At 27.6% G+C, this 12298-nt stretch overlaps 1 protein-coding gene across 1 annotated transcript in view; it reads right to left on the bottom strand.

The window, feature by feature from the left end:
• Positions 1–11613, bottom strand: part of LOC111033750 (CD166 antigen) — a 28302-nt gene extending 16689 nt beyond the window's left edge. The window contains exon 1 of the mRNA XM_022314654.1: positions 10824–11613. The gene's annotated coding sequence lies outside the window, so the exon portion shown is untranslated. The remainder of the gene's footprint in view (positions 1–10823) is intronic.
• Positions 11614–12298: the final 685 nt, after the last annotated feature.

Genomic DNA, 12298 nt, shown 5'->3' with positions numbered 1-12298 from the left:
GTTGCTCGAGTATTATATAGCTATATAAAAAAACCCCTTTTACCACCTTAGAGGTCTAATTTTTAAAAACCCCTTTAAAAAATATAATAATAATAATACTTACAAATGATTTTAATGATTCTATACACATATTGTTATTAAAAAATGATTCTATAGTTATAATTATAATTTGTATAGCTAATTATTTTGATTGTGTATACGCCGATGAGCGGCTATAAGTGTAACTCAGCCTACAGCCACCTTGTTAGTTGTTAAACAATGTACTAAAATTCAATTTGATGCATTCTTAAACCTGATCTGCCCGATTAACCAATGGCAACCAAAAAATTTTAAAAAAAATACCAAGTTCTACTAAAAAATTATTATATATTATTATGATTTATTTTTTATGAGTTAAGACGTTGATATAACTTGATTACCTATAGATATTTTTATTACTAATAAATTATAATAATGTTCTTTCGTTCTCTATAAATAAAGCAGGAGTAAATGAGATTGCATAAGTATAAGACAACATAAAAGTGAGTAAATTTAAAAAAGGTAAAATTCTTTATTTCTCCGTATAGTCCGCAATGACAAAGATCAAAAGAAAACTTCATGGTATTCAGTTTATTTTCCTAAAGAATGTTATTGGATATCTTTATGAACTCGAGTCTGTTTTTAATGATTCCATTATGCTCGTAATTTTATTATTATTTAAATTGAACAGTTGCATCGGTCTTTGTAGCAATTATGAATATAAATACTTTTATGTCGGAAAAAAATATGTAATAAGAATATTTATAAATTCGATAGGTATTTGTTATTTAATTATACAAGGATTTGTCATTATTTAATATTTATACACATTTTAAGTCAATAAAGGTAGGTAGGTACTAAAATCCATAACTCATTTACGCATGCACACATAACTAAATGCGACAACATTTAAACTATAAGTCTTAAATTCATATAAAATATTCACAAACATGAAATAATAGAGTAGGCTTTAGATGTATATTTATACTTATAAAGATTATTTTCAAATCTTCTTTTAAAAACCCAAGTTTTTGAAATGTTGATACTTCATAGGTTCCTACACATGGCTATTGCCTATTCCATGATATATATTATGATTTATTGAACAAATGCCATAGGAACCTACGTTTCATTATATTATTTATAAAATATATAATAATATACAGATGAGTATACAGACTTTAATATGTGAGCATTTTTACGAGATATAATGTAGTTTATATTTTTCAAAACTATATCTGGAGCATGAATTGAACCATTATAACGTTTGTTGAAGTAAAATTTATACTTTTCAGTATAGTGCTCGTCACTACCTATATTTCATCAGCTGTTGTTTGTAATATACGAGGGAGAAGGGTTGGCGAAGCAAAAACATTTTTGTACTGCTTTGTTCATTTCTACATTTTTATCTTTCTTTTCAGACTTTAAACTGTAACATCTCGTTGAAAATATTACAAAACATAACAATAATTCACAAATAAGCTTAATTATAATCCATAAAATAAATGGTAAGATCTTAAACTTAATAAAAATAAAGTCCGTAGAATGTGACAAAATTGAATTTATAAATTATTTAATACGGCCACGTTAAAATAAAATAATAACTACAATACAATAAAATTACATCATTATAGTTATCGTGGTATTAAAATTCATTAAATTATTCAAAATTATTTAATATTTTAATTGTCATTATACTATAAAGAATTATTATTATGCGTTTCACGTGCAAAGAAAAATGTTCGTTTCTCTGTTCCTTGATAGTTGATTTATTATTCCATTATAGTTATATTAGTATTCCATATTTATAACATTGATAATATATTATAATATTTATAATTATGTTATATTTTATGATTTCTTACACAAATAAAAAATAAAAAAGTTCAACTTTTATACATAAATTGTTTTCCATTCATGACTTAATTCATATTAGACATTATTAAGTTAGGTGTGGTTTTAGACTATCTATATAGCCATGTATACTGTATAGGAATGTATAATATAAGTGTATATGAGTACCTGCTAATTGCTATACGGAATGTGTTATATACAGGGTTATTTTTTTTTAACAAAGACTTATTTTTCAGTCAATATTTGTGTTTTTCAAAATATTTATTAGACACATAAATGTCCTAAAATTAAGAACGTAGGTTAAGTTAACATAATTGTGAACAATATTTAACAATTAGTTAAAATAAGTTGACATTAAATTAGTAACAAAATATACTTATATATTTTAACATAAACTTATGATATAAAATGTATATAAGATTTAGGTACAATTTATTTCAGGTACTAAATAAAATATTAATCTTAATAGGATGTCAGCGTAATATTTGTATTGTCTCTCAGACCCGCACGTAACATAGATAAAACGCTTTCACCTGAAATCGTTTTTTATGATTTTTGAGTAATCTTAGAGTAAAATCACCTTTTTACAAAAATTATAAAGGATAATATTTTTGAGGATATTGTATATTGGTTTTATATTTTATTGTTATTTGGCTCTGTTATTCGACTTTCAAAATAAAAAAAAAAAATTATAAATTTAAATGATGTTTGAATTGTTTTGAAACAATATTTAAACAAATCGATAAGTCATACCCACAAAAATATAAATATTATTTTCTATCGTTTTTGTAATGGGTGATTTAAGAATTTACTCTAAGATGACTCAAAAATACAAAAACAAAATGATTCTGCATAAATGTCTTATGTCTAAGTTGCTCGTGGGCCGGAGAGAGTAAACAAGCAGTGAGCTGATATATATATATAGTTATGTGTAGCTTATAGCTATTTAGTTCAATAATATTGTCAAATAGATTAAAGGCACTATAAGTCTATAAAATATACTTTAAAATAACTATAATTACAGGAAAACAATTATGTTAAATTTTTGCTAAAAGAAAATATAAATTTAATATAGTATAATATAATATAATAATATTTTATTATTTGGATTTAAATTTATATAAAAAAAATTTTGTGATTACTGTATTACAACCGATTATAATAACCATTTTATATTTTAGAGTAATGGTAACACTAATGTTTTATGCATGATTAGGTGGCTAAAATATCAACCTATATAATAAAACAAAATACGAGTATAATGAGCTTTTTGTGATTAACTTATAAGACTTAAGTCTATAGTGTAAACTTTATACGGGCAATTAACATTTAACAATTATATAACAGAGCGACTTAATCGGTTTTATTTGGTTTAATTTTTAATAGCTAAAATATGTACCTTGGTATTACATTCTTTGTCTAAAATGTTGGCATCTAGTTATCTATTTATCTTATATTTCTAGAAGGCAATTTATAATTTTATTTAAATACATTCAGAATTACATTCCATCTATTTTAATATCAAAATTCTTCTCCATACCATAAACTATAAACTAAAATTTATCTCAAACATGACGAGTATTTAGATTCGAAAGTATATGGCATAATACAATGGGTTTGGTGGAAACAATAGGTTGATGCACTTAAAAATGACGGGGTGAATGAAAAAACTAAAAAGGAATATTTTCCCTCAGTTTCTGAATTTTGAAAGTTCGTGGAACAAAGGGTTCTTTCTATTTTAGGTTATGGACGTATCTAAAAAAGAGGTTTTTACGATGATAATATTATTTCTTTTGCGTTTCCTTTATTATAGTAATACTCGATCACGATGTCATTAGATTGTGTAATAGTCTCTTAAAATGAATATAGGTACCTACTATTTTTTATTTGATGACATACATAACCTACATACGGGATACAATACTGTAGTCTCCTTGAACAGTTTGCGTTGTACAAATATATGGGTTTACATTTTTCCATTGATTTCATAAAATTTGAATTACCCTGCCTTGCAGTATGCCTATAATACCAAATGAACCCTTTAAACGTTAAAGAAAATGTATCCAATAAAATATAAATATTTATTTGACGTAGTTTATTAAATCTTAGAAATTTAAATATGGTTAATTTTAATTTTAAGTAAGTGCCTAGTTTTTTAAATACATACTTATTATTGTATAAAATTATTGTATTTGTATATAGTTGGTATTTACGTACCTATTATTTTCTAGTAAATGAGTATTAATATTAATTGCATTAAGTTCTTATAGGTATAAATAGAAGGTACTAGGTAAATAGTATATATAATATGTACCTATACCTAACAGAGAAGGGTATGGGTACACACATTTCATTAACAAGGTGTCCAAAACAAAAAACTGATCCCCCCAAAATTAATTTGGCCCAAATTATTATTATCAAAGTAGAAAATGTTTATAAAAAAAATATTTATAGCATTTTAACTTGTATATAACTTCTTTATTATCTAATTCTGACTGCCGAGACCATTTTGTTAAAAATAAAATTATGAATTTATTGAAAATCAAAAAATTAAGATAAATGGACTTTTCTTGGAGTCTTGGAGCATTCAGTGACATAATAACCCACATACCCCATGAGCATGTATTCTATTATATTTAATCTAATAATAATATTAGAACCTTAACAACACAAATACAACGAAAATAAAAATGAGACACATTCATTATTCAGACATTTCGTGCATTATATATACTAATATTATAGTAATTAGTGATATGAGTAATGTTTGGGGCTTGGATAGGTTTTAGCTTTCTAGCCACAAGGTAGGCAATTGGTTTATTATATTCACCATATTTACGAAAAAGTAATTCATGATGAAACTTGGTGTATGGTAGTCTGCTGACTAACTACCACTTAAAGGCTATATTAATATTGTATATTCAAATTTTAGATTTTTAGAGAGGTGCAAATCAAGAAATTATTCAAATCTGAGTTCGGTTTACTAAAAAATATCAATAATTATTTAAAGCGACGATTGCTAAAATGTATCATTGTTATTTGTATTATTAAACAACATAATTTTGAAACATATTTTGAATCTACTGAAAAATCAAAAGGCAAAATTTTAAAGTACAATCAACATAGAGATTAGAGATGTCGTATACAAGTTTTGAACACTTTTACTAGGTACCCAAAAAAGTATTCTACGAAGAAACCCGTAAAAGAAAGAAAAAATCATTGAAAACCAATACCTTTCTCACACTCCTCACAATCCAAAACTATTTTAAGTAACGTTGTTTCATAAGTTTTTTTTTCAATTTTAAAAAAAATATCATGGACATTTTACAATGTATTAATACAAAGCACAATCTAAATCCAGTTTTCAATCAAAAACATGTGTCACATGAAACTAATGTTTACACTTTTCACCTTATTAAAAAAAAAAACTACAAAATCAATAAAACCTTTATATAGCCTTATTGCTTTGTTAAAAATTCTATATATATTTTATTCCTCATTATATGTTATTAATAATTAGTACTATACTACTATCGTGAATTATGGAGTGTCACATGACCAAAATTTCTAGTTTTTTCATTTACTTACAATATCTTCTACCATTGAGTATATGTAGGTATCATAAATACATATAGGTACCTATTATTGGTTATAGGAAAACCATACTATGTTTTATCATTACATCTGAAAATTATGTTCACTCAATAATTCCAACAATCGGCATTATTCACTTTTAGCCTTTTAGGTTTATATAATATACTGTGGATAGTCTTAGACTCTTAGTATACGAATTATGTGATCTATGGAAAACTTTGTCTGTCAACTGAAATAACTGGTGTCTGGTATTAAATTATACTCTTATTAGAGGCAAACAATTTTCGCGTAAATCGTTTCTCCTACTAGTCCTACTATACGACTGACTGTGTACTGTATATATCTGTGTATATTTATGTACACAATACAATGTATGCTCAATGATACTGTTTATAAAATATAATCTCAACACAAAGGACACAAACTTATGATCATATTTCTATTATTACCCTTTGAATAGTATTTCCGTTTTCAAACATCACTCCCTAGTCCCTTGAATAAAGTTAAACGTTACGTAATAGTCTATTATATTCATGTACATTCATCAATTAATAACTATTAATAAATCATGTTATCCATTCATGTTATTATATTTTCATTAAAATGAATTTAATATTATAGACTGCTATAATAATATAGTTTGATATTTGTTAGGTATTTTTAAACTACATTACATCAGTGTTACCTATTAACATGACTATTTTAATAAGAATAAAAGAATAAGCAGAATAATAATAATTAACTTTATAATATTATATCAATTTAATCGGATTATGGATTAATTTTTATGTAAAATTCAGCACATTATAACATTACTTTAACTATCGTAAAGAGGCATAATTAAATAAAGTAATAATAAATGTATACTTCGTACTTACTGTCTGTATAATAAAGGACATAGGTATTGTATAAGTACAAACATGATACATTTTAAAACTTTAGGCAATTATATTCATAGCTTTGATGTATAATGCAAAATGTCACAATAATAAGTGGTTTTTATTACAGTAAACATTCAAATCTTAATAAATCAAAACTTATTAAGTCAGAATCGTTCCAATTTATAATAATAAAATAAATACATAGGTATACTCGTGTACTTTGGGTAAATAAGTACTTAATACCTAAATTATATTTTATTAGTTTTTCGATGATTACTGCCTATAATATATAGGTGCACTGTTCACAATAAGATTTTTATTATTTTTGTGATAATATTATCGTACCTACAAATACATACCTACTGCATAGGATATTAATTATTATGTACTATGAGACATGTATTATGTTGACTTCTTTCACATTAAAATTATTAAACAGAATATAATACGACATAATACATTTTACTTCCATATAAAAAATGTACCTAAGCAAATTCATACAGACAAGAGACAACTTCACAACAGACGAAGTATAGACTCTAAAGAATAAATTATAGTATATATATATATATATATATATATGGTATACATAAAGTTACAAGTAAAAGTTAGTGTATTGGTTACATCTATCTAGATGTATTACATTTACCAAAACCTGCACCTATCTAAATGTCTATTATAGACTGTGAATTCGAACAATTATAGAACATTTTGATCTATTCGTAAAAGTGAGTTCAAATTTAAATTAATAAAACGACAATGTAAATATAGACGCGATGAAAATATATATAATAATAAAGATAAAAACCGTTTTAATCGTTTGAACTTGACTATGAATTTACAGACTTTTTAAACCACCGCCACATAAGCACATAGATAGTTCATCGCTACAAGCTACATGTATAATAGTCTTATGAATTTGATAAGTATTTTAAACTTGTAACCACATCCCTACAATCAACATCAATTATTTATAAGTTATAATGCTTATTATACCTAAATCGTTATCATAGAGTAAAATGGTTTAAGAACGTATAATACGAAAAAGTTTCCTAATAATCATATAAAATCTAATTGTGTATAATATAAGCTGTACTATGTAGGTACGTCATACTTATATACCATATAGTAAGATTTCAAATGTTTATAATGTGTGTAGGTACATAATGGATAGCTCTTTTATATATGTCTTTAAATAAATTAAGATCAATCAAAGCAATTACACGCAGTGAACAATAAGTTACCACTTACCCCTAACTATAAATATTAAAAACAACACCCACCTAATTCCCGTCTTTTTTAAAATCATTGACATTGATACCAAATTTTTAAAACAATATTTAATATACAGTATAGAGCCTTGATAGTCCGGACGAATTCAGACCGAGCATCTTCCGGATTATCGATTTTTCGGATTACCGGAGGTTTTTCAAAATGACCTACTCAAATGACTAAGATTTAACTTTAATTTCACCATCTTTATATTTATTGCATTTTAAATTACAAGAATAATAATTAAATTAAGCTAAACTAATGAATTACAAAAAAAAAATGTTTATAATAATATGTATGTAGAACTTAAGTATAGTTATCGGTAATTTTTTTCTGAACAATACTTTTAATTTTCATAACCTAACCTGGAATTTTGCCGTCCGGATTACCGCGTTCACCGGATTATCGGGGGTCCGGACTATCGAGGCTCTTCTGTATTAGGTATATGTAAAGAACTTAAAAAATGTATATTCATTGTATAGGTACCATAATAAAGTATACATAGTCAATATAAATGTAGGCTAATGACCTAGTAGTCGAAGCATTCATTTTTTATGAAAAATAAATAAATCTCATATTTCCACTGTTTATTTTTAATTAGCAGATTTTTGAACATAAAGCCAATAAAGCGGACAATTATTAACTTCTTTCTATAAGTGGCTAATAAATTAATTTTAAATTGACAATAATATAATAAACAGTAAAAAGGTATTCAACCATCGTTTATAGAATTTAGAAGGTATGAAAATTATATTAATAGGGACCAATTGGGTTAGGTTAATAATTAATATTGATCCACTACGGTGTTTTTACTTGAAAGTTGAAAAAATTGCATAGGCAGTCGGATGATAATACGTTTGTAGGTACGTGATACGTTCGTACAATTCGTAAGTCTGTGCAAGATACTGCAAGGAAAATATCTCTTTATAGTTTTCCGATCAATAAAGTAGATCATTCGATTTGATTTCGATGTACCTACAATATCTATTAGATTCTAAACGGAGTGATAGATGTATTGATCTTACAACGATGTTTATTTGTTTGTGTAGTTATGTGTACACGTTTTATAGTAGAACAAATTTTTTGACTATCCACTTTGTTATATTTTCTGGTAGGAAAATAAATTAATCTAGTTTTTTGATTTTTCTTCAAATATCAATTTAAAAAATTTTAATATGTCAAAATTCTTGAAAACGTTATATATAGTTAATCGTAAATTGTTACTATAGCTATTTAAAAATATTAAAGATATATAATCATGATTTTTTTTTTATAGAAATTTAAGTTCAAATCTGGACGAAATTATTTATAAGATATTTAACCTAAGTATAACGGTTTTATTATATTAGTTATTTTATTGTAATTCAAAAATATTTTGATTTTACGTAGTAAGGTATAATAATATATTTTGTATTTTTTTATAGACAATGTCGAAATGACATTTTGGCTAAATTGTATGTTATTGTGTATTTATACCACACACACCATCTAACGGTAAGTCGATATTGACTCAAAAGTTAATAACAATAATATTATATGATAATAATATAATCTATACTAATATTAAAGTAATTAAATGTTAATAATATAGTAAATGCAATGTTTTCGACCAAAGTGAATTCAACAATTTCAAACTATCGTATTACTTATAGAAAATAATTTATAATATTACAAAACAATACATAAATAAATCATAAAATAAAGGAAGGTAATCATAGACTATAGTCTATAGTCCCAGAGATGGGCAACTCAAAGTTACTTGACTACTAGAGGGCTAATTTTTAGAACATTAAAATCTAGAGGGGGAGAAAATCAATGAAACATCTTAAAAGTGAATAATCATCAACTGGTAATTATTTCCAAAAACACACGTCAATCTCTTTTGTAGATACAAATTAATTTGTTTGAAACTCATATGGTTTTTAGTTTGAACTGCCATAGGATTAGTGTACGAATTTATTAACTACGAACGACGTAATTTATAAACATAGATAGTCGATAGACGTTAAGAATTTAAAATTAAAATTGTAAAGTAATTTGAAAATGTAACAAGGGCCAGATGAAAAGGTACACGGTCCGCCAACTGCTCATCCATGGTCTATAGTAATATTGGCTGACAGACCGTCTTCGCTCTGAATCGTTTTTCGTATGCAATGATTTATCGTTGAATTCAAATTTAACACATTTTACATACATTACAGTAACTTATACTTAATGAGGATGCACACTCGACACCTATACTGTGGGTACCTACTGCAGCACTAAGCGATTACCTATTTCTCCCATCTTTATATTGGAAATTGCAATAGTTGTGAATAGGTATACTATTCGTTATTTACACTATTTGTAGGTACCTACTGAACGTTTTACCAATATTTACTTCGATTAGTTTAATTTAAGACAAGCCTATATAAGATATAAAGTATTTTTGTTCTACTTCTAGTATCTATCTATTTAATTATTATTTGTATAATACTATAAATTATAATTTTATATCTACGTTGTAAATGAATATATTTCCTTATTAGTAATATATTAAATATTTATAAATTATAAGCTGATTATTATATTTTTATAACATAATAATAATAACTGATGTAGCTAAAAAGTACATTAAATCTAAGCTAGAAAGTGTCTTATACTTTTATGTATTAATGTAAAAATAGTACCTACTTCCTACATTAAATATATACCTGAAATAGGTGATAACTGATAAGTATCTTTCGTTACAACGAATAGTATTAATTCTTATTATCTATGGTTGATAAATAAAAACTATGAATTTACTCTGGCGTAATTATAGGTACTTTCTATACGTAATATTACATTGAATTATTATAATAATTTATTTTGATACTCGACATGCATACAAATAATAATATGTTATCAAAAGTGAACAGTACCTAGTCAACCCGGTTAGTTAATCGAGATAATAATAATAACAATCGATCTAATATGTATAATGATGTATCGTATTCCGAGTTCTGACATCACATTGTAACAACACATACGCGAGTAGCACTACTTTCAGCTATTATCATTTATAAGTCATAACTCATGAAGTCATGAGCAGGTATAGTTGTAGGTAGGTATATAATATTGTACTGTAATATCTGTTGTTACTTTGTATGCCTATACTGATGTACCTAATCCACGTACCTATATTATGTATATTATGAGCTTGTGTAAAGACGTAAAGTGTACCTTTGACTGCGAGAAGCTGCCAACCACAGTTGACAAATATAATTGTCCGTTTACGACGTGGTCCTGACGACGACGACGACGGTTGTGCCGCGAGGAGCGTCATCACTACATCGGTGTCGCGGATGGAATATTCTCGTTTTCGGCACCATCGGAAGCAGATGACGACGGCGGCGCTATCGTTATATTACTATTATTGCAGTGGCGCGTACTGCCGATTCGACAGCGGCGGCGGCTGCATCAGCGGCGTTGGTGGTAGCGGTATCGTCGACGACGACCACGTCGCATCGGATACATTGATTAGTTGTTGTTCAATCATACTGTCGTCGTAGATTTTCGTGATTCCGTGATTTCGGGCGGCGGCAGCGGTAGTATGTACGACGGGTGAAAAACAAAGGACAAAATCGTATAGGTATTATCACGAAGAGGACATAAACATTAACAAAGAGCGATAAAAATCGCAAGTACGAAATACCGGACCGCGGGCGATACGTGTAAAACGCGAAATGAAGGGGAAAAAACGCGTATACCGAGAACAAAAGCGTCGAGCACAATAATAATAACAACGATACGTTTATATTATTATAATAATATTATATTCGGCGACGTTGAGAGAAGCGCCGACTTTTGTGAGCGTATTGTTTAGTGTCAAATCCGAGTTGCGCGTAGAGCCACTTTTCAAGTGTAGCAGCAGCAGCAGCAGCAGCAGTGGCGGCGGCGGCGGCGGCGGAGCAGCAGTATATAGAGACAGTTTAGTACCCTGCGGTATCGCTTGGTGTGTGTATAGCTAGCCGCGTGCGACTGACAGTTTCCTTTTTTTTTTAACGCCCTTTGCACACTCCCCGGTATCCATGGCAACCCCCTTTCCACGTCGTCCCCGCGATGATGATTGTCAAACAGCCACCGCCGTCGCTATATAGTTACGCGTCTAGACCTCGCCGGACGGAAATTTAAAAATTACGCGTCCAACAAAAATAAAATCGTTTGTACACCCGCAACCGAGACGATCGCATCATTAAATTATTATTATAATAATAATAATGACGGCGATAACAATAATAATAATATAGTGTATCGGACGATCTCTTGTTAATATATGAGCATCCGACGACGGTGATAGGTCAAACGATAAAAGGGACAAAAGCTCAATATACGTAGTATATGCATATATATCTATATATATCTATATATATATAATGTATATATTTAATATATATATATATGTATATTATATGAGGGTGTGGATGTGGATGTGTATGTGTGTACATATATATGATTCGTAGTTTTAACTCCACGCGGCCGATAGCTACGCTACAAAAATCAATGTGCAGTGTGACTAAGCAAGCGCGAACCGAGACATATCCTTAGGAGAAAAAAGAAATAATAAAATCATCCCCGGCCATAAATATTGATAAAAGCGATTTTATATACATTTACATTTACAATATACATATATTATACTATTATAGCTTTAAAGG

Source organism: Myzus persicae, unplaced genomic scaffold (genome assembly GCF_001856785.1).
Source record: "Myzus persicae strain clone G006 unplaced genomic scaffold, MPER_G0061.0, whole genome shotgun sequence".
NCBI classification, from domain to species: Eukaryota; Metazoa; Arthropoda; class Insecta; order Hemiptera; family Aphididae; genus Myzus; species Myzus persicae.
This window is presented reverse-complemented; position numbering and strand designations above follow the sequence as displayed.